The sequence below is a fragment of the Canis lupus genome, chromosome 1 (genome assembly GCF_003254725.2).
Source record: "Canis lupus dingo isolate Sandy chromosome 1, ASM325472v2, whole genome shotgun sequence".
Lineage (NCBI taxonomy): Eukaryota > Metazoa > Chordata > Mammalia > Carnivora > Canidae > Canis > Canis lupus.
The window spans coordinates 104431190-104454309 of NC_064243.1; the positions used below are offsets into that span (position 1 = coordinate 104431190).

At 41.8% G+C, this 23120-nt stretch overlaps 2 protein-coding genes across 26 annotated transcripts in view; one reads left to right on the forward strand and one right to left on the reverse strand.

Annotated features, from left to right (window-relative positions):
- Positions 1 to 23120, reverse strand: part of LOC112643367 (zinc finger protein 420-like) — a 642213-nt gene that overhangs the window by 321221 nt on the left and 297872 nt on the right. The window lies entirely within an intron of this gene.
- LOC112643408 (zinc finger protein 736-like) overlaps positions 1 to 23120 on the forward strand; it is a 255589-nt gene that overhangs the window by 144062 nt on the left and 88407 nt on the right. Inside the window, exon 5 of one of the 2 annotated variants that reach the window (XR_007409777.1) lies at positions 13495 to 13573. The exons of the other annotated variant lie outside the window; for it this stretch is intronic. The gene's annotated coding sequence lies outside the window, so the exon portion shown is untranslated. The remainder of the gene's footprint in view (positions 1 to 13494; positions 13574 to 23120) is intronic. 2 annotated transcript variants of the gene reach the window in all.

The following is a 23120-nucleotide window of genomic DNA, read 5'->3' on the forward strand; positions in this document are numbered from 1 at the left end:
CTAAATGGACTGTCTAGTAAATGGTATGGTCTTTTGGGGTAAAACTTTAATATAAGCTAAATGGAAAAATGCAAATAGCTTCAAAAAAGAGTTACACAAAATCTTTTAAGTTAGAATATGTGACTACAGGTATGAGAATATACAGCATTTTCAAGCATGCACTAGTACAAAAGATAGAAAATAAGAATTATGGTAGGGGCAGCCCTGGTGGCGCAGCGGTTTAAAGCCACCTGCAGTCCAGGGTGTGATCCTGGAGGCCCTGGATCGAGTCCCCCGTCGGGCTCTCTGCATGGAGCCTGCTTCTCCCTCTGCCTGTGTCTCTGCCTCTCTCTCTCTGTGGCTCTCTATGAATAAATAAATAAAATATTAAAAAAAAAAGAATTATGGTAGGATGTTTAACAATGTTGCTTCATAATGTCATCAAGGACCATATTCACAATATATGTCACTGAAAGAGTAATGAGCAGTGCCACTTTAGGTTGAGGTACATGGCATGAAGACAAGTAGTGATATGGGACAGGGGAGGCGGTAACAATGAGCGCACAGGGATAAATGAAATGCACAGAGTCTGGGAGCTTGGGGTAACACAGCCACAGGGGAAGAGAAGACAGGACCCATGTTAGTTTCTTAGGGCTGCTGTAACAAATTATTACAACTGGGTGCTAAAGAACCCAAAAAATTATTGTGTCACATTTCTGGAGGCACTTAGACATCTGAAGCCAAGCTGTTGGCAGGGCCACCTTTTGTCTCAAGAATTGAGTCTTCCTTTCTAACTTCGGGGGACTATCGCTATCCTTGATCTTCTTTGCCTTAGTAGACACATCACTGTCCCTTCATCACACAGCACTGTGTGTGTAAACTTCCCTCTTGGGATGCCTGGGTGGCTGAGTGGTTGAGCCCCTGCCTTCAGCCCAGGGAGAGATCCTGGAGTCCCAGGATTGAGTCCCACTTCAGGCTCCCTGCAGGGACCCTGCTTCTCTCCCTCTGCCTGTGTTTCTGCTTCTCTCTTTCCCTCTCTCTCTCTCCCTCTCTCTATGTCTCTCAGAATAAATAAATAAATAAAATGTTTTTAAAAATAATAATAAACAAACTTTCCTCTTCTCAATAGGACAAGAGGAATTGAATTGGGGTTTACCTGAATCCAGTATGACATATACACTTAATTACATCTGCAAAGATCCTATTGCCCAAAATAGGTTACAGTTACAGGCAATGAGGATTAGGACTTGAACATTGAGACAGGTTCTGTAACTTGGAACACGGCTAAAAGCACTAGGTTGTTAAATGTCACTGAGGGGTTAAAGTGCACTACACATTTTAAGGTTGGGTGGGTGTATGCAAGGACATTAAGGGTATGAGGCCTATGTGTGTTAAGGGAATGAGAGGGTAAAGGAAATCATGAGAAAGAAGGGGATAGTGGATGACAAATTAATGGGCAAAGGGAGTTCAAAGGCAAGGTTGGGTAAAAGACATATGCAAACTTTATTGCTTGTGATGGGTTAAAGAACATATAGGTGGAAGGGGGATAGTTACTTGTGAATGCAGTCCTGGGAGTGTTCAGTGTTGCAATGAGAGATGAAGGATGGGGAGAACAGATGATACCTGGGGAACAGAGAGTATGTGGGTGGAGGGGGATCATCAGAGCTGGGAGAAGAGTGGGCGTCAGTAGGCCAAAGGGTCCATGAGAAAGTCAGGGAGTGTAGGGTTGTGGGTAATGAGAGTAGGGTCATGAGGAAACTAAGGACTCTGTTAAATGATGGGTCAGATATTGATAATGGACATAAGAGACACGATAAATGGGCTAAAATCATTGGAATTGGGTGGGGAAGAGACAAATGGCATTGGAGGAGGAGGAAAGAATACATGGAGGTTTGGGACAATGGAAGGAAGAGAGCTCTAGAATCAGGCAAGAAGGGTTTATTGGTATAGAGGTCTGAAACACACTTCATGGACTTAGAAGAGCAATGAAGACTAGGAGAGTCCTTTGCAGAGAGAGTTTTCACGGAAATGTAAAAGTCACAGAGGTGAAGACCTTAAGGTCACAATGGGGGATAAAGAGGAAGGAAGGGAGAGTTGGAGCTGGGGGTGGTAGAAATTGCAGGGGTACATTTGGAGGTCACTAATTCATTCTCCTACTCATTAATTGCTTTATTTGTACTTTGTTCAAAACTGTCAAGTTTGTAATTCCAGCCATGAGGCAATAACCTTACTTATATAAAATGCCTAGTAGTTCCTTCAGTTGAATTGTGGCAGTAAAGGACCACGGATAAAATTTTGAGTAAACAGGGAGACTCAACATCCTCTGTCTCCCTTGAGGATACCACGCACAAGTTGTGACCATGGAGGAGATCATGTGGAAACCTTGATTTTAAGCTTCTAGCGCCCTAAACAGAAAGCCCAGTTAAGCTCAATGAAATTCAGACTTTAAAAACAGAATTCTGTTTTTAGGACCTCATTAATACTTGCAATTGGTTAAGATAGCGATAGCAAACATACACGTAGGCATATCATCAATTGTATAATGAGAAATATCTAAATAAAGTTTAAAAATGCCCATGAAGTATCCCCAGTCAGTAATAGTTTGTCCCTCAGACATACAGGTTGTGAGGTTGGGGGAGGGCTTCTGTTCTGCAATTTCAGAGTATAAAACACATAGACACTAAAATATTTTGTACTGGGTTCAACATAATTACGTAATGGTTGGTTTACATAAATATTGTCCTATCACACTCATTGTCAGTGACATTGCATTCCTTAACCAATGCTGCATGAAACTGGCATTTTCACATCAGTAGAAGTGGATCGGAGCCCGCCACCTTCCATTCCTGGGATATCCACTAATAGTCCATACCTTTAATTTAACCAAATAGACCCATGTTTAGTGGCTCTACACTAGAGAATGCAGGCACAGGGTGCCTGTGCACCTGAGCACCCTACCCACACCGTCTTATGTCAACCCCAACAACTCCTGGTGAGTTCCCAGCAAAGAGTCTACTATTTACTTTTCTCTGTCCTGAGTTTCCTCTGTTGTGGATTCCCAATAAAGAACGCCAATCACCACCATGAGGAACCACATTCTTTCTTCGCATTTTGGAGTTCACAGAGGGAGTCTAGTCAATGTGCTGATGTCTGAGCAAGTCTCTGTGTGGAAAACAACGTGTATAGGTTACTGCAATGTTGATTGAGCATGAATTTTGTTCACAAGGAAGTAACGGTGATCACAAGGAAGTTACAGTGCACCATGTTGGCAACTTCACATTTACGATGCGATTTCGTCCCCGTTACACCATCCAAGCTGGGCATTAGGTGTCCTTTATTTTTTCATAAGATTTATTTATTTATTCATAGACACAGAGAGAGAGAGAGGCAGAGACACAGGGAGAGGGAGAAGCAGGCTCCATGCAGGGAACCCGATGTGGGACTCGATCCTGGGTCTCCAGGATCACACCGCAGGCTGCAGGCGGCGCCAAACCGCTGCGCCACCAGGGCTCCCCTAGGTGTCATATAACAACGATGAAGATGTAGATACTGGGCTCCCCCTATGTGCTTCATCTTCTGTTTCCCTATTGATTAAGAAAAAAAGTTTGTAGATTATAGGGGTGAAATAAGGATAAATGGAAAACTAGAGAAAAGGTAGATTAGTTCAGAGGAAAAAAAAAAGATTAGCTCAGAGAGCTCTCATTGTTGTGTTTGTATTTTCTTAACAGGATAGAAAAATGACTGTGTAAGTATATGCCTGTTTTCCTATAGTCTGTCCACTCTCGTTAGCAATATATATTCATTTTAATTCTTCCACATTGGGGTTACCTTGTATTTTCCTGAAACTTAGTTATTCTAGGAGATAGGAAGTGTCATCTCCCTGTAGTTTCTCTGCTTTCCAGGAGGAGTGGTTCAAGAGAATGTGATATAGCTATATCCCTCTCTATCTACTATAATATAATATTGTTTACGATATACAAATATATCAGAATCTATTACATGTCATACGTACTATATAACGTCTATAATATCTATGTCTATCTATCTATAGATATCCGTATCCAAAATTCAGCCTTTAAAAAAACGACAGGCTTCCATTTGGGACAAAGTAGGTGAGCCTTGAGGATGTTATGCAATAACAATAAGCCACACAAAACGGCAAATACTGTATTATCTCAATAATACCTGGAATCTGCGTTGAACTCATAAGAATAGAGTACAGTTGGGATGCCCGTGTGGCTCAGCAGTTGAGTGTCTGCCTTTGCTCAGGATGTGATCCTGGGGTCCAGGATCAAGTCCCAGATAGGGCTCCTTCCAAGGAGCCTGCTTCTGCCTATGTCTCTGCCTCTCTGTCTCTCATGAATAAATAAAAGCTGTTTTATAAAGGATAGAATACAATTGTGATGGTCAGGAGATGACTGAGGACAAAATAGGGGATGTTGGTCAAATGGTACAAAATTTCAGGTATACAGGATGTACAGATTCTGGAAATCTGGAGACTACACGTAATTCTATGTCTATTATATTGGGAATTTGCTGAAAGAGTATATCTTAGGAGTTCTCAACACAAATTTATTAAAAATATCTAATAAAGTATCCTAACTATAGGAGGTCAGAAGGATATTAATCAGCTGCATTGTTTTTTAATCAGGTCATTATGTATAGATATTTATATTTTGTAAATTGAGTAACTACTGAATCTCCAGGAATGGAAAATAGGAATCTAGATGAAAGGGTCATGACGCACAGGATTTAATGTTAAACACAGAAATGAAGGGAAGCCGGGTGGTTCAGCGGTTTAGCACTGCCTTCGGCCCGGGGTGTGATCCTGGAGACCTGGGATTGAGTCCCAATTCAGCTTCCCTGCATGGAGCCTGCTTCTCCCTCTGCCTGTGTGTCTGCCTGTCTCTCTCTCTCTCTCTCTCTCTCTCTCTCTCTGTGTTTTCTAATGAGTGAATAAATAAAATCTTTCAAACAATTAGTTAACAAGTATATATTGAAAAAAAAAAAGCACAAATGAAGTTACTAAGATTTATAGTCCTTTGCTCCCATTTATCATATTGTGGGTTTGGGGAATTGTGAGCACCTGCCTTGAAGAGATGAAAGGAAGACCACTCAGAATCTGATCTCCTCTCATCTGTCCTGGGAAGGGAAGAGATCCCAGAGCTAGGCCAGACCTGGACACAGCCTCAGAAGGGGGTAGATCTGGTTTGGGCTAGGGAGGGATCTGGTGGTAGAGTCTGATAGCTCTGCCTCTATCATTGCTAAGCCTGTCCAAAGTAATTCACCACACACAGTTCATATTAATTTAGTCTGGTCTAGTCTCTTTTATTTCTATTTTATAAAATAAAAGAAAAAGCAACTTAACATAAACAGAGTTTTCTGGGATGCGTATATTAGAAAGCTTTCCTTAAGAAGAATGTCAAATAAATGCTGCTGCCATGCTAATAAAAAAGTCTTTGGTCCATGGATGATCCATCAGGGATGACACCAGAACTCACAGGATAACACAGATGGGGAACTGGCCCAACTGAAGTAAAGTTCCCTGTGTACCACCTCTTCCTCACAATGACTCCACAATCCTGAATTCAGCAAGGTACCCACTTGCTCTAACCTAAATTTTCTGGATGTTCTGTATCATGAGTCTTCATCAGTTTTTCTTTCTTTTTTAAAAAAGATTTTATTTATTTATTCATGATAGACACATAGAGAGAGGCAGAGACATAGGCAGAGAGAGAAGCAGGCTCCCTGCATGGAGCCTGATGTGGGACTCCATCCCAGGACTCTGGGATCACAATCTGAGCTGAAGGCAGACACTCAACCGCTCAGCCACCCAGGTGTCCCTTCATCTGGTTTTCTTGTGACCAGATGCCACAGAAAGAAACAGGTTCTATCTGTTTATATCTGGACACCTGTTTGGTCAGTGTTGTTCACTTCCCTCCACATGATCTAATGAAAAAGAAAAATTACAATGATGGCAGACAGGGGTATAAAAATTGACAAACATACTCTCAAGGACATGAATCCTTGGGGTAGCTGTCATCTCAGAGAAGATCTTGGTGAGATATTGTTCCTATGAAGGTGTTGGCCTTTACTTGTGAGTGCACAGAATGACAACCAGAATGAGTCCTACACATGAAACATCTGAGGAACATCTGAATGCTGCATGGAGTTAGTCTATGTGTTCCATACAATGTATAGCAGAACAAGAGCCAAAGCCTATAATGTTTGCGATGTATTTGTTGCGCTTCTTGCCCAATAGACATATGGGAACTGTGGTATTTATCTGCTCATGTAGAATCTGGCACAGGATGTTGGAGCAGCCAACGGAAACTATGGCTGTGACTTAAAGCTTCACACACCTGGAATCTGGGGACTGATGGTGATGGCCTAGAAGACATCCAAGGGGCCAGAGTTGCCGATGGACACACCGCTGGACACAGTGAAACTAGAAAAGAGGGATACCTCTCTGGCTCAGTGGTTGAGCATCTGCCTTTGGGTCAGGTTGTGATCCCAAGGTCCTGGGATCAAGTTTCACATCAGGCTTCCTGCAAGGAGCCTGCTTCTCCCTCTGCCTGTGTCTCTGCCTCTGTGTGTGTGTGTCTCTAGTGAATAAATAAATAAAATCTTTCAAACAAAAAGAGAAACTAGGAAAGAAGTCTCTATCCCAAACCATAGAGAAAATATTTCAAAGGCTCCCAAGGTGTGTCAGGTTCCACTTGAAAGTTATGACCAGGGGATCCCTGGGTGGCTTGGCCATTAGCGGCTGCCTTCGGCCCAGGGTGGGATCCTGGAGTCCTGGGATCAAAGAAATCAAAGGGATCCAGTTCCACATCAGGCTCCCTGCATGGAGCCTGCTTCTCCCTCTGCCTGTGTCTCTGCCTCTCCCTCTCTCTCTCTCTCTCTCTTTCTCTCTCTGTGGGTGTGTGTCTAAAGATTAAATATATAATTTTTTCAAAACAAGAAACAAAGTATGACCAACAGGTAGCTACACTCCTATGACTGAGAAAAACCTCCTTAACTTGCCCTGCTTCTATTGCACTACAGGAAAAGAAAGGATGACATAAAAGATGTAGAATCCTGCAAGTTTGCAGTAAAAAGCTGGACCAGATTAATCTCTTAAAAGTGCTATAGGCTTAGTACATTCTGCTGTTAACCTGATACTTACTGGGATTTTTTTTTCATTACATAGATTGTCATCTTATGACATCTTTAATGTTTTGAACATCTTTAATGTTTTTATGGTGTATAAACCTGTTTTTTCTAATATGTATATATTATTTTAAGATTTTTATTTATTCATGAGAGAGACACACAGACACACACACAGAGGCAGAAACACAGGCAGAGGGAGAAGCAGGCTTCATAAAGGAGCCGGATGTGGGACTCCATCCCGGGCTCCAGGATCAGGCCCTGGGCTGAAGGGGGCGCTACACTGCTGAGCCACCCGTGCTGCCCCCAAAATATATATTGAAAATAAAGATCTTTCCCTCTTCATTTCTAGGGTTTCTATGTAGTAAGCACTCTCTGATGTTGAGGAAGTGTCAATTTCGGGGTGAAGACGTTACCACATTCTTTACGTTTGCTCCAGGTGTCTCCAGGCTGTATTCTCTAATTTATACTGGTGGTGGCTCTAGTTAATGATTTGGCTATATTCTCTACATTTGTAGGGCTTCTCCCCTGCATGTATTGTCCTCCATCGAGGGAGACTTGAAATCCAAACAAACATTTTGCCACAGTCTTTTACATTTTTAGGATTTCTCCCAGTATGAATGTACAATTGTTCAAGTGTTTGCTTAGGTTGTAGTTCTGTTTAAAGGCTTTGCTTATATTCTCTGCATTTGTGGGGTTTCCCCCCAGGTATTTATACTGTGATACCAAGGAAAGTCTGAGCAATAATTAAAGGCTTGAGCAAACTCCTTACGTTGTAAGGTTACTTCCCAGTTTGTATTCTCTGATGCAAGAAAGGTTTGAGTGCTAAACTTTTCAAAACTACTACACACATTAAAATTGATAGAGTAGAATATTGTCTTGATGACTTAGGACCTATTCTCAATGGCACAAAATTTATAAATCTATTTGTGGATGATTATGTCTCTGTCATTTATTCACAATCTGAACATATGTTCAGAATGCTATAAAGAAAACAGCTAATATTTCTCAGTCTTTTATATCATTGAAATTTTTTTGTTTCAATCATCATTTGTGTTATATCTTAGGATGTTTTTTAAAGATTAATTGATTGATTGATTGATTGATTCATGAGAGGCACAGAGAGAGAGCCCGACGTGGGACTCCCTCTACCTACATCTCTGCCTCTCTCTGTGTGTCTCTCTTAAATTAATAAATGCAAACTTTAAAGAGATAAAAATTAATCAAGTCAAATCAAATCCAGAGTTGAGGGCTGTCTGGGTGGCTCAAAGGTTGAGCGCCTGCCTTCAGCCCAGGGCATGATCCCTGTCCAGGGATGGAGTCCCACATCGGACTCCTTGCATGGAGCCTGCTTCTCCTCCCTCGGCCTGTGTCTCTGCCTCTCTTCCTGTGCCTCTCATGGGTAAATAAACAAAATCTTGAAAAAAGAATATGGGATGCCTGGGTGGCTCAGAGGTTGAGCATCTGCTTTAGGCCCAGGCCTCATCCCGGGATCCTGGGATCGATCCCACATCTAGCTCCCCGTGGGGAACCCGCTTCTCCTTCTGCCTCTCTCTCTCTCTGTGTCTCGCATGAATAAATAAATCTTTAACAACAACAGCAAAAATCCAGAGTGGGTTGGTAGCTCATTAAGAGAGAAACTCTGCGAAATCTGCACCTTCTAAACCTTCAGAAATGTGCATCGAATCATAATGAGGCTTCTTCCAAAAAGGTCATAAATAATGAGGCTTCTTCCAAAAAGGTCATAAATAAAGGTTTCTGCCTCCTGCAAGACATTGGGAAGTATATGTTGAGGGCACTTTCTTTCCACAATAGAGTTAGAAGAAGCCCCAGTGAGAAAATGATGTGCCTGTCCATCCAGGGAAATCTGTGTCTCCAGATATTGTCTGCTTCAATTCAGGGAAACCTTTTCCCTCAGATCACCAGATGGTGTGCAGGTCCAGTCAGGGTTTGGTTCTTCCCTTCTTCCTCTCTTTCTTCCTCTTCTCTTTTTCAGATTTTATGTATAAATTTGCAACAGAGAAAGAGAGAACATGAGCAGGGGGAGTAGCAGATGGAAGGGAGAAGCAGACTCCCCACCGAGCAGGGAGCAGGTTGAGGGTCTTGATCCTAGGACCCTGGGATTAGGACGTGAGTCTGAAGGCAGACACGTAGCCATCTGAGCCACCAAGGTACCCTGGTGCTTTCTTTAGACCTGTCACTTGGATACAAGAGTTTATTCCCTGCAGTTTGGGAGCACTGTAGGTTGTTCTAGGGGACCGTGTGACTATTTCTTCAGTGGTCTTACCTAAAAGACAGTAGCAGAAATGGCTCTGAGGCCAGGAGGATATCACCAAGCCACATGGTCCAGTTGATGGCTATAATTGCCTGTGGGCAATATTTTTGTCCCTATGTTTCTGACTGAGCACTCCAAGGTGTTTTCCTTCCCCCTTATATCCAAAGAAGAAAAAGGGAACTTGATAATTAGGATATCTGAAGGTAGGGACTCTTTTAGACTTTTTATTTTATTTTATTTTATTTTATTTTATTTTATTTTATTTTATTCTACAGTCTCAAAGGCTATGTCATTCTCTCCTTTCTAAATAATAGAGTTAAGGTTAGTCTTTTTTTTTTTATGTAAACATATACAGACAGAGATCTGAAACAGAAGTTTGAAATCCAACTTTGACAATAACTAGCAAAGTCCAAGAAATCCTCAAAGTTGCTGCTTAGTTTTAAGTTTGGGGAAATTCAGGATGCCCTGAAGTCTGCCCAAATCCAAATCTAGTCCCTATTCTGAGAACAGGTACCTTAAATATCTAAGCTAAGTGTGAGCAACCTGTAGGGTATTTGGGGGGGAGTGGGGGGGGACTTTAAGTCTACTTCGGGCAAAAGTTTTAAGGGATAGATAATGTCTGCATGTAAAGTAGCTTGAGAAGGGAGCAAAGAACCAAATGACCTACACATCATAACAAAGAAGAGCTTGCAGAAAACTTTATGTCATTCTTATTAGCCTTTAAGATTTGTGACAAACAGGAAGGACCTACCATGTAACCTGGAGGCATTATTGACCAGGTGTATTGCCATTCCTCCGAAGTGAAGGCAAAAAGAAACTGGCTACCCTTATCAACTGGAATACTTAGAAATGAACTGCATAGGGCAGCCCCTGTGGCGCAGTGGTTGGCGCCACCTGCAGCCCAGGGCGTGATCCTGGAGACCCTGGATCGTGTCGCAGGTCAGGCTCTCTGTATAATGCCTGCTTCTCCCTCTGCCTGTGTCTCTGCCTCTTTCTCTGTCTCTCTGTGTCTCTCATGAATGAATAAAGAAAATCTTCAAAAAAAAAAGAAAGGAAAGAAATGAACTGCATAGATGAGTTTCAGTGAAAAATTTGCTTTCAATGGGAATGGATGTCACTAGTACATGAGGGTTAGGAACAACCGGATGCAGACAGAAAACAATGTTATTTGTTTCTCAGAAATACTGGGAAAACCTCCATCCTCAGACTTTGGGTTTTCTCACAGGTAAAATAGGGATGTTATAGGAAGTGACTTAGGACAGAAGGAGGCCCTGAGCCTTGTAATCCTGTTATGTGCTTGATGCCCTGAAGGGCTGCTTTAGGTGTAGGGTATTGATTAATTCTAGACAGGTCTTTCGAGGATCTATTTGAATCTTGATGGGAGGGGCACTGTGGATTGGGCCAATATCGGCTGAACATTTTCCTCATAAAAAGGATGGTAGTGGGGACTCCTGGGTGGCTCAGCGGTTGAGCATCTACTTTTGGCTCAGGGCATGATCCCAGGATCTGAGATCAAATCCCACATTGAGCTCCCTGCGAGGAGCCTACTTCTCCCTCTGTCTATGTCTCTGACTCTCTCTCTCTCTGTGTCTCTCATGAATAAATAACTTTTTTAAAAAAAGAGAATGGTAGTGGGTACCCGGGTGGCTCAGTGGTTGAGCTTCTGAGTTAATCTTCATAGTACTTTAGTGAACTCTCATAACACTCACAGTTGGTACTAAGTGTTTCATATTTTCCCTGAGAATGTAGATACCGGGCACCGCCTTTCTGTTTCTTTTTCTTCCTTAACATTGGTTGTATAAAATAGGAGCTAAATATTGATTGGAGAAACATACAAAAGCATAAACCAGAACATCTGAAGATGTTCTTATTATTGACTAAGAATCAAATTGGCATAAGATAAACAGGAATCAAATTTAAACCATACATATGGATACTCCCCACAGAACGGAGTGTTGTAAAGACTGGCAAAGTAATGGATATATGTCTTTGAGACGAAGGTTGAAGTCTGGGAACTCCAAGGGAAGAAATTCAACTCACAGGGAAGAAGAAAACGAGGAAATATTTGATAAACAAATATCATCTAGGCCACTCAAAAATAATAGGCCATAGAGAACTTTTCTCAAACAGGCCTAACTATGTTCCTCCCTGTTTCTCAAACTTAGTTTATATAATAATGTAGTTACATATGGTGATAGCTTTCAGCCTGGGATAGGTTCTCTCTCTAAATTCTTTTTAGTCCGTGAAGGGGGTGAAAACGACATTTCCTGAATCTGCCCCATTTTGATTGCTTTTTCAGTCAAAATCATCTTTCTGCCAAAGTGGTCCATCATGGAGCAGTCTGGGCTTGGCCCACACTAAATGGAGGATATTTTGTTGACATAAATAAAGCACACACAGAAAAAAAAATTTAGTATGAAATCACATGGAATCCTAAACAAGGTTAACATCATCATTTGAGGATGAGAATGTTTGCTGCCCAATACTGAGAGTGAAGGAAATGTTGAGATATTGATTAAATGTTGATTGAAAGTTAGTAATTGGAACCCTCACTAAAATGGAGTCAGGAGGTTTTTGCAGAGGGAGATCTTAAGCCCTATCACTCATAGTCAATGGCAGTTCCAACAGGAAGGGAAGATCTTGACCTTACACAAGCTTGACCTTGGGAGCGGTTTATACCTACTATTGCAACCAAAGGAAGAGATGCTTTTCTTATCCCTCCCAGGCAACAGCCTCACCAGTGAAAACCCACCTTAAAACCATTTTACCAGAAATAATTTTTATTCTGTAACAGACTTCTCAACTTAAGCCTTGTCTCCTCAAACCAAGCACGCCTCTCTTTGTTCCCTGGACTTGCCTGCTTCTCCCTCGGCCTGCGTCTTGCCTCTGTGTGTGTGTGTTTGTCATAAATCAATAAAATATTAAAAAAAAATAAACCCATCTTTTGGTGAAAAAAATTATAGGCAGTTTTTATTTTTTAAGAAGAATTTATTTATTTATTTACTCATGTGAGAGAGAGAGAGAGAGAGAGAGAGACAGAAAGGCAGAGACACAGGCAAAGGGAGAAGCAGGGTCCTGGGATTCAGTCCCGGGTTGGGCTCCCTGGTAAAGGAGGAGCCTGCTTCTGACCCTCTGCCTCTCTGCCTGCTTGTGCTCTGCCTTTCCATTCCCTCTCTCTCTCTCAAATAAATAAATAAAATCTTGAAAAAGAAAAAGAAACAGAAGACACAGGAAAAGGTGTGACACCCAACGGTTCTTTAAGGAAGAGATATTTGCATTTGTAAGGGAAAGGTCCTTTCCTAAGAGTATCTCCCTTTCCGTTGCAGGAAGAGGGAGAAGATGTAAATCTTGAGAAACTCTTATCAGTGAAGAAGGCGTGGATTTAAATCTGGTAACCGCACAGCCTGGGCTGCGGTGCTTTGCCGGTCACCTCCCCAGATGTTTCCTGGAGTATCAAAATAGATCATCCCCGGTCGCCTGGGTGGCTCAGCAGTTGGGTGTCTGTCTGCCTTTGGTTCAGGACGTGATCCCAGAGTCCCAGTATCGAGTCCCACATGGGGGTCCCTGCGAGAAGCCTGCTTCTCCCTCTGCCCGTCTCTGCCTCTCTGTGTCTCTCATGAAGAAGTAAATAAAATCTAAAAAAAAAAAAAAAAAAGTTCTTCCCCCTCGGATTCTGTCAATTGATGGTGGAAACAACAGCGTTGTTTTAAGTTAGTGCTCCAGGTGATTCTAAGTGAGGCCACAGTTAAGTAGAAAGGCTTCCTTTTAATTTCTGAGAATTGAGAGCAGGCTTCGCCTTAGGAGGGGTAATGGTCTCCACTACCCGAGTCAGGAGGGTTAGGGCCACAGCACACGGGGCCTAGGCTGTAGCTAAATCTGTGAGCATCTGGGGGAGGGGAGGGCCCTGGAAGCAGAGAAGGAAAAATCAGTTCCTGATTTCCAACTGGGAGTTCACAGCTTCTCAACAGCTCCACACCCAAAGGACTAGGAAGTTGGGCTTTTTGTGCATTTCAAAGTCCTGCCTGCAGGGGAGCAGTTTATAGGTGGAGAGACTTGGCTGCCTTTAAAGGTGTGTTCTCCTGATGCAGCTGGGACTCCTCCACGGAGATCTTGTGAGAGAGCTCGCTAGAGGCCGAGGTGGACGGAGCAGAGATGGCGGGGTCTCAGGTAAGCCTTGTGTCCCAGCTTAGAGGCCGCAGTGCCTTTTTGGCCCGAAATTCCCTGCATTTGGAGATTGCAAGTGTTGATTCCTCTAGCTCTGATATTTCTGCCTCGTGGTTTCACTTATTGTTAAAAACCTTTTCAAATCTAATACCCAAGGCTCGATCTTAGAACACTTCTCCCCCATCACCTTCTTTCCCTTCTCTCCAACGGGGCTTCCAATAAGCCACCAAAACTGTATTTATTTTTTATTTTTGAAGATTGTATTTGGGGGATCCCTGGGTGGCTTAGCGGTTTAGCGCCTGCCTTCGGCCCAGGGCTTGATCCTGGAGACCCGGGATCGAGCCCCACATCCGGCTCCCTGCATGGAGCCTGCTTCACCCTCTGCCTGTGTCTCTGCCTCTTTCTCTGTGTCTCTCAGGAATAATAAATAAAATCTTTAAAAAAAAAAAAAAAAACTTGAGTCATGAGCCCCTTCTGATGGATAACTGTGGGTGTTGTGCTGGGGGTATGATCGCCAACACCTACCTTGGGGGTGTAGAAATAAAGGAAATTTCTAAAGAATTTTCAAAGGTTAAAGTAGACTAACAGGCTCCTGGGGGGTCAGGCAAAGATTGCCTTTTGCCCTAGGCAAAGTGTGACCATCAAGACAGTTGAGTCCAGAGAGGAATGTCCCTCTGCCTGTTTCAAGGACTTGTCAATGTGCTGGCCCTGGCTCATCATTTGTCCTCAGCTAGCCCTCTGTTCCCCCATCTCTTTAGGCACTGCTACTAGTTTGTTTCCTACAGCTAATGTTACCTTCCTTTCCTTGGCTTGCTCCTCTCTGCCAGACTTCTCCCTATAAAATTCATACTTTCCTTCTTATATTTCCTAAAGATCTTAGGTTTACTGAAGGATGTGCAAAAACTATCTCATTTATTAATTTATTTATTATTTTTAAATAAAACTTTTTATTTATTTATGATAGTCACACAGAAAGAGAGAGAGAGAGAGAGGCAGAGACACAGGCAGAGGGAGAAGCAGGCTCCATGCACCAGGAGCCCAACGTGGGATTCATTCCCGGGCCTTCAGGATCGCGCCCTGGGCCAAAGGCAGGCGCCAAACCTCTGCGCCACCCAGGGATCCCCCTGTAAGTCTTTAATATATGAAAGTCTCTTTAGAAACTCCGTTTATCTTTGCCCCTTCCTTAAATTATATAATGATTGGCTTTTCAAAAAGATACTGCAGGTGTTTCTGCCCTCCTGTGGTCCTGTCCTTATGTCTTAACAGAAACAGCTTTTTGCAACAAAAATGGATCAGCATACCTTTTTGATCCTTAGCTCCAGGCCCACATCACATTAGCTTCCAATGGACAGGGAAGGCTCTCACCTTCCTGTAGAGAGATATTTACTTCTGGGATTGGAGGCTCTCAATCAGACCTCCATCTGGTGGGTTTCAATGTTACTCCACACTTAGTGTCATAGTAACCCCCTTTTTTAAAATTTTTTTTTAATTTTATATATTTATTCCTCAGAGGCACAGAGAGAGAGGCAGAGACATAGGGAGAGGGAGAAGCAGGCTGCCTATGGGTAGCCCGACGCAGAACCGACTGAGCCATCCAGGTGCCCCAGGATGACAGTTTTCAAGTACAGAGTTCAGAGACCATCTGAAGGATCATGTCCATGATCTGACCCGAAATTAAGAGTCCGATGCCTAACATGATTCCTTCCTCTGCTTCAGCTCTGTAGTCTCTTTCTTGTTTGAACAAACACCCACCTTTTGTCTGAGCAGCCACCACAATGCATCCAGAGGGTGCTGTCGTTCCCTCTGCATCCATGTCATGCGTGACAGAAACAAGTCCCTCAGGCAGCAGCCAAGAATCCAGATCGCTGAACCTACAGGTCACTCGTTTCTTTCTCTCCTGAGGTACGCGTTTTTTCACAGGGTGGCCTTTAATTGTAAGGGAGGGTGAGCTGCTGTTGTGGGCAAGTGTCACAAACTTTCTTAGTGTCTTTGCTTTGGCTCTTCTTCATCTGTACCTGCCTGGGGGTGCTGTGTTTTCCTAACTGGCTTCTGGAGCACTGAAAGAAAGTAATTTGGTCCATTTTTGTTGTCATGGTAGAGCAAATCCTGGTGGTTCCTATGTCTCCAGATTCATCTAAAGTGCTATACTGGGGGATCCCTGGGTGGCGCAGCGGTTTGGTGCCTGCCTTTGGCCCAGGGCGCGATCCTGGAGACCCGGGATCGAATCCCACGTCGGGCTCCCGGTGCATGGAGCCTGCTTCTCCCTCTGCCTGTGTCTCTGCCTCTCTCTCTTTCTCTCTCTGTGACTATCATAAATAAATAAAAATTAAAAAAAATAAATAAATAAATAAAGTGCTATACTGGGTATTAATTTACACATTAGCATTTTAACATATATGCATGTATGTTCACTAAGTGGGATGTCTTATTTTAAATCTTTTAGTTGTGGAGATGCCTGGGTGGCTCAGCGGTTGAGCGCCTGATTTGGCCCAGGGCGCGATCCTGGAGACCCGGGATCGAATCCCACGTCACGCTCCCGGTGCATGGAGCCTGCTTCTCCTTATGCCTATGTCTCTGCCTCTCTCTCTGTGTGTGACTATCATAAATAAATAAAAATTTAAAAAAAAAGTAATAAAGGTGGGAAAGTCTAATAAAGCTCAAATCTCATTGTATATCCTGTACCCTCACTGGAGAAAGGACTTCCAAATTAGCAACTAGAGCAAAGCTTTTAAGTTGTGTTCAGCACTCAATCGCAGAGATTTTACAATAAGAAGAAACCTTACTAATGTTTAAAATGCGGCAAAGCCTTTAACTACCACCCTAAGCTTAACAACCTAATGTAAGACATAATGAGGGGATGGCTGACAAATGTACAATAAAATTTGACAAAAACTTTATGCGAAACTACAAACTTTGTGAACAGAGAGGTACATAGTGGAGAGATGTGCATCGTGGAGCAGAGGGTGCATAGTGAGGGGAAGCCCTTAAATGTAAAGAATGTTCAAGGCATTTAATTCATAACCAGAACTATTCAACATGAGGTAATGCATCCTGTGGAATAATTTAGAGTTGTTAAGAATAGTGTCCACATCTATGCCTGGAACTGCACTCTTATTGAACATCAGTAAGATAACAAAGCATACTGGGCAGAAACCATAGAAATATGGGATCCCTGGGTGGCTGAGCAGTTTAGCACCTGCCTTTGGCCCAGGGCATGATCCTGGAGTCCTGGGATCGAGTCCCACATCAGGTTCCCTGAATGGAGCCTACTTCTCCCTCTGCCTGTGCATCTCTCTCTCTCTCTGTGTATCTCTCATGAGTAAATAAATTATAAAATCTTAAAAAAAAAAAAAATGTAAAATTGATGCAAGACCTTTGGTTTTACTACATACTTCAGAAAAGAAACATCTTTATAAAGGATAAAAACATTAAGGACATAAATAATTGGTAAGTTGTGAGATGGAAAGGAAATCTAAATAACATCAGAATTCACAGAAGAAAGCAGTAAGTCAATATCCCTTTTCAGGCATGATCTGAAATCAAAGTATTTATTATAGAGAAAAATCCAAAGTTAAAACACACAGATCACTCACATTTTAGCCTTGGACAATGCAAGTGTTAGGGGCACCACCTCTTTACAGTTGAAAACCTGTGTGGGTCAGCCCCGGTGGGGCAGTGGTTTAAGCTACGCCTGCAGCCCAGGGCGTGTCCTGGAGACCCTGGATTGAGTCCCAGGTCAGGCTCTCTGCATGGAGCCTGCTTCTCACTCTGCCTGTGTCTCTGCCTCTCTCTCTCTCTGCATCTCTATGAATAAATAAATAAATAAATCTTTAAAAAAAGAAAAGAAAAGCAAACCTGTGTGTATCTTTTGAGAGCCCCAAATTGAAAACCACACCTGTTTTGTCATGGAAATAACCTGTTGTTGACCTCAGAAGCCTCACCTGGAACATAAACAGTCAATCATCGCAGTTTTTGGTATGTATTCCTGTATTATATATGGTATTTTTTATAATAATGTTAGCTTGAGAATAGAAAATCTTAAGGTGAAGACAAAACACATTTATAGTACTGTACTGTATTCATGTATTGTTACATATATATGGACCTCCGCTGTTGAAACCCGGTATTCAGCGGTCCTCTGTATCTGTTAATATCCCTGTCAGGATGGAGAGGAGATGGTTGTCTGAAGAGAGATTATTATTTTTGGTGTGTCTCCTGTTTTCTTTTGACCATATTTGACATTTTTTGCATGGCAGATGTTAATTTTACTCTGAAATCCTCTCATCCTAAGGCTTTATCGTTTGTGTACATGTAAGATGATTTGGTGGCTGCTGTCTCACAGACATGCAGGGCTCTGGTATGAGGGGGACTTCATTCCTACCTACTTTAACATGGAAGATTAAGGACATTATAATGTACAATTAATGAAGAAAGTCCGCATGGAGATGCTGCTTGTGGCTGACCTGTAAGCGTGATAGAAGTCCCGAGGAAGTAAGTGTCCAGGGCACCTTTCCTTGCATTAATGTACCACAGAGAAACAGTCTGAATTTTAAATAGTGTTTCCATTTGCATTTTAAGGAGAATAGAATGGTAGTTTATTAAAAGCTGGATGTATCTTCAGGATAGCAATTGATCCAAGTCAAGAATATTAGTTATGCAGTTGAAATAACGAGATGTTCACAGGTACCTGAGGGATGTATAACTTACTCTTCCGTAACCTGTATTTTTTTAAAGATTTTATTTACTTATTCATGAAAGACACAGAGAGAGGCAGAGACACAGGCAGAGGGAGAAGGAGGCTGCATGCAGGGATCACGTCCTGAGCTGGAGGCAAACACCCAACCACTGAGCCACCCAGGTGCCTCCCATAACCTGTATTAATGTCTTGTATGAATTTCATAACTAACTTGAAAAAATATTTAAATAAGTTCCAATTCACTTTCATCTGGATTCATTTCATTGTACAATGTGAACAGAGTGTATTTGGGGAGATCTCAGGAAGCTCAAGGAGAGCATTGAGAGAAGGCAGAGACAACTGCGGGAAGCCGAGGAAGACTCTGTTCGAGTCAAATTCATTTATGAATAAAGAAGATTTGTGTTATGCACATTGTTTGTGTGTGTCTGTCACAATATTGACATCACTGTAAGCATAGAGCTTTTTTTTTCAAAAAAAGGTTTTATTTATTTATTCATTTATTTGAGAGAGTGACCGAGAGAGAGAGAGAGAGAGAGAGAGAGAGAGAGAGAGCATGAACATGAACAGGGAGGAGAGGGAGAAGCAGACTCCCCACTGAGCAGAGAGCCCAAGGTGAGGCTCCATCCTAGGACTCTGGGACCATGACCTGAGCCCAAGGCAGACCCTTAACTGACTGAGCCATCCAGGAACCCCAAATAGAGCATTTGTAGGAATGACTTACCTGTGGATAACTCAGGGATGAGCTGTGACTTAGTTCCTGCAGAGGTTATCCAATTTAGCCCATAACAGAATCACCAGGAGCACTTGTAAATCTTAGATTGCTGTGTCTATCTCCACATTACCATGTCAGTACTTCTAGGGTACACTCCCCAAATTTCCTTTCTTACACTTTTTCAGGTACCTGTCCAGGGAACCCACTCTGAGAACCAATGACTAGAAGCAGATGTCTATAAGATCCAGATTCCCCCAGGGAACCCCTTGAGGCCAGACCTATGTGGGTACCCAAGAATCAGCTTGACATTTGGGGAATGCTGGGTGCCCACCATGGGCTCTCTCTCATGGTGGAACAATTGTAGTTCCAGCTGGCCCCTCATGGTGGAGCGCTGTGCTGGCCCCAGGGAAGGTGCATTGTGGTCAGACTGAAATTGTTCCTCTTACCCTTCTAATGTCCCCCTTGTCTCTGTGGTCCAAGGGGTGATTCAGTCTCACTCTTGAGTACTGAGAGTTGCCTAGTGATGTCTATCTCAGAAGTACTGAGGTGGAACTACCTGCTTCACCATGTTGATGATGTCATCCTTCTGTGATAAGTATTTTTTTTAATGTCTCCAGCTAAAAATAAATGTTTCCCTATGTACATGTATATCTGTGTATGTTTATATGTGTGTGTATAAATATGCACACAAATATAGGTTATGCTTATTCTCCATGAAATAGATTATTGAAATCCTGTACATCTAGATCTTCAAAAATAAAACTACTAATAGTGACCAACTCCTTTGGCGTTAAAGGTTATTCAATAGGATTTTTATTTTGCCATGCCACGTGTTTGGTTGGTTATCACTACACACGTTTTGTTCCGTTTTCTTTTTTTCAATTTCACCATCATGTTTTAGTTCTATCTCCAGAAAATTCCAGTGGAATATATTCGATCAATGTTTAGTGTCACCAGGAACGTTTGGTTTATTTGTGTTTAATATCTTAATGAAGGTATTGGGGTTTGGCTATACTACATTTTTTGTCTTTCCTAATATGCTCCCTGTTTTTTTATTCCTTTCTTGTGTTCCTTTATGCATTTTAAGAAAATAATTGTACATTTTCTTCTTTTTTTTTCTGTGAACTATGTATATCAGTACCATATTGCTTGAGCTAGAAACTAAAGCATTCTTTGAAAATCTAGTCCTTCCTACATTTAATTTCACCTTGTCAATATATCTACTTTATGACACTTCTCTTTTTACATCTAGTTTTTTCGGGAGGTTTTTAGAATTTTTAAATTTTAAATTTTATTTTTATTTATTTTTAATATTAGGTGAACATTTTTAGGACCCCATTTCTGAGCAATTTCTCCCCTAACACAAGGCTCAAACTCCCAAATCAAGAGTTGCATGTTCCACAAACTGAGCCAGAGAATTTCCCCATGTTGAATATTTTTTTGAAGTAAAGTCACATATATAGAACGTATGTTAACAGCTCAATTGAATTTCACAAACTAAGCACGTCTCTATAAACTGTTGATGTCAAGAAACAATATTTGACCTCAAAAAAGATATTACTTGACCTCTGCAATTCCTTTTATTTCCTTGGTACCTTTCCACAAGGCTCAGCACTCTTAACGCAGAAAGCTATAGATGGCTGTCTTCATTTTTGTACTTTATATAAATGTAATCAGGCAGTGGGAACTCTTGTATTTGGCTTTTTTTCTATCTATGCTTGTGAATTGATCTGTATTCCTTCATGTTATTGTTCATCATTCTTTAGAATGGATCCATCCGACTCCATTGTGTGAATATCAATTGATACATCATTTTATGGCTAATGGAGGGGAATGATTTTCAGTGCAGGACTGTCATGATAGTACTGGCATGTAAAATCTATAATTTATCTTTTAGTGGAACATGCACACATATCTGCTGGTTATATATGTGAGATCAAATTGTTGGTAAACATGTTTAATCATACTCAGCTTTAATAGATACTCCCAAATACTTAAGATTTTATTTATTTATTCATGGAGACATAGAGAGAGGGGCAGAGACACAGGTAGAGGGAGAAGCAGGTTCCCCCCGGGGAGCCTGATGCAGGACTTGATCCCAGGACCCCGGAATCACAACCTGAGCCAAAGGCAGAACCTGGCGTCCCCATTCACACACTCTCTAAAACTTAGTAGTTTATGTCATTCTCTCTATCTCTCTTTTTTAAAGATTTTATTTATTCATGAGAGAGAGAGAGGAGCAGAGACACAGGCAGAGGGAGGAGCAGGCTCCATGCAGGTACCCCAATGCAGGTCTCTATCCCCGGACCCTGGGATCATGCCTGGAGCCAAAGGCAGGCACTCAACCACTGAGCCACCCAGGCGTCCCCAAGTGGTCATTTTATCTGCTTTTTTGTTTTTGTTACTATGGAGTTGGGCATTAACCTTTTGATAATCTTTTTTTCAAAGTATCTGCTGGTTTATTTTGCCTATTTCTTCTGTTTTGGCATTTTTTTCTTCAGGCTTTATATAAATAAATAAATAAATAAATAAATAAGAGTCCTTTTTTCCTTCTCTCACTCTATTTCTCTTGAACTTATGATGCAGAGAAGTTCTTAATGTAATCCAATTTGTCATTTCAACCTTTATGGTTGGTGGTTTTTATCATTTTTAAAATTTTCTCATATACTAAGACAACAGAGATAGACCCTTTGTGTTTTTCTAAAAACATCATAATGATCTATATAATATCAATCAGAAATGTATTAAGAGTCATTGTCCTCTAGTTTGGGTAGTGACTGAGGTTTTCTGATTTTTCCTTTTTTCTCAACATGGCTAACAAATTGAAGTGTTTTCTGGAAGTGTTTTATTGTGGTTTCTTTTCATTTGCTTTAATTAGTCATTTCTTCACATGAATTAATAGCACCACAGTCTTGGAGCACACTTCACTGTACTCTTTCTCCATCTTTTCCTGGCATTGGGGACGTTTAGGAATCTCAGAGAACCACACAACCAATGTCACGTTGGATGTCAAAGCCTTCAGTGCACCTCCCTGCTCTGATGAACAATTATTCCTATATCCCAAAGCAGAATGGCCTCTAGAGGCTTGACAGTAGCAATAATTTACTTGTTTGTTTGTTTTTTTTTTTAATTTACTTGTTATAGATTGTAGCTGGAATTTTCGCAAACCAAAGCCATTTTACCATTATCTCTCTCCTTACTTCACTGGAGGTAGGTTAAGTTCTACAGATTAAATTGTTCAACACATGAGTATAGTCAACTCATGGGACATTGTATCTAAAGGGATCCCACCCACAGGTGACAGCCTCTGGGTGAAAATATTTCTGCCAGGACTTTGCATGCACACTTCTTTGTTATGTGGCCTGGGCTGTGTCCATTATGGTACCATGTGGGTCTTCCTTATCTTCCAGATCATTAATATTAACCCTATGGACTCTTCTTTGGAGGGGGGTTAAAGTAAGAGCTTCCAGGTACATTGACTTTTTAATTTTCTTCTGTATGTCACTGTCAAATGTACAGAAAGAGTATGAAGAAAAACATGTTTGGATAAGGTTGTGATATCTTGGGCAGCCCAGGTGGCTCAGCAGTTTAGCGCCTGCCTTCGGCCCAGGGCGTGATCCTGGATTCCCGAGATCCAGTCCCACATCAGGCTCCCTGCATGGAGCCTGCTTCTCCCTCTTCCTCTGTCTCTGCTCTCTCTAGCTCTCTCTGTGTGTCTCTCATGAATAAATAAATAAAATCTTTAAAAAAAAAGGTTGTGATAAAATGATACATTTGGTTTATGGAACACTGTTGGTATTCCCTGATACCGTGTTGTGAGCTTGTGATCTGGACAAGCAGTTCCAGGATTTTCATCCACTCCAGGCGCAAGCAGTAGGTCAGCTGTATTCATAATAAGATCAACATGTCCTCCCAATCTTCACCTCATTTCAGAGCCATCCAAAGAACTTTGTCCTTGTTTTATTTACCCGGTCTCATCCATCTTTTATGTCTATATTGTTTTTTTTTTTTAAAGGTTTAATATATTTATTTGACAGAGAGAGCACAAGCAAGAGGAGCAGCAGAGGGACAGTTAGAAGCTGGCTCTCCACCAAGCAGGGAGCCTAACATGGGGCTCAATCCCAGAACACTGGGATCATGAC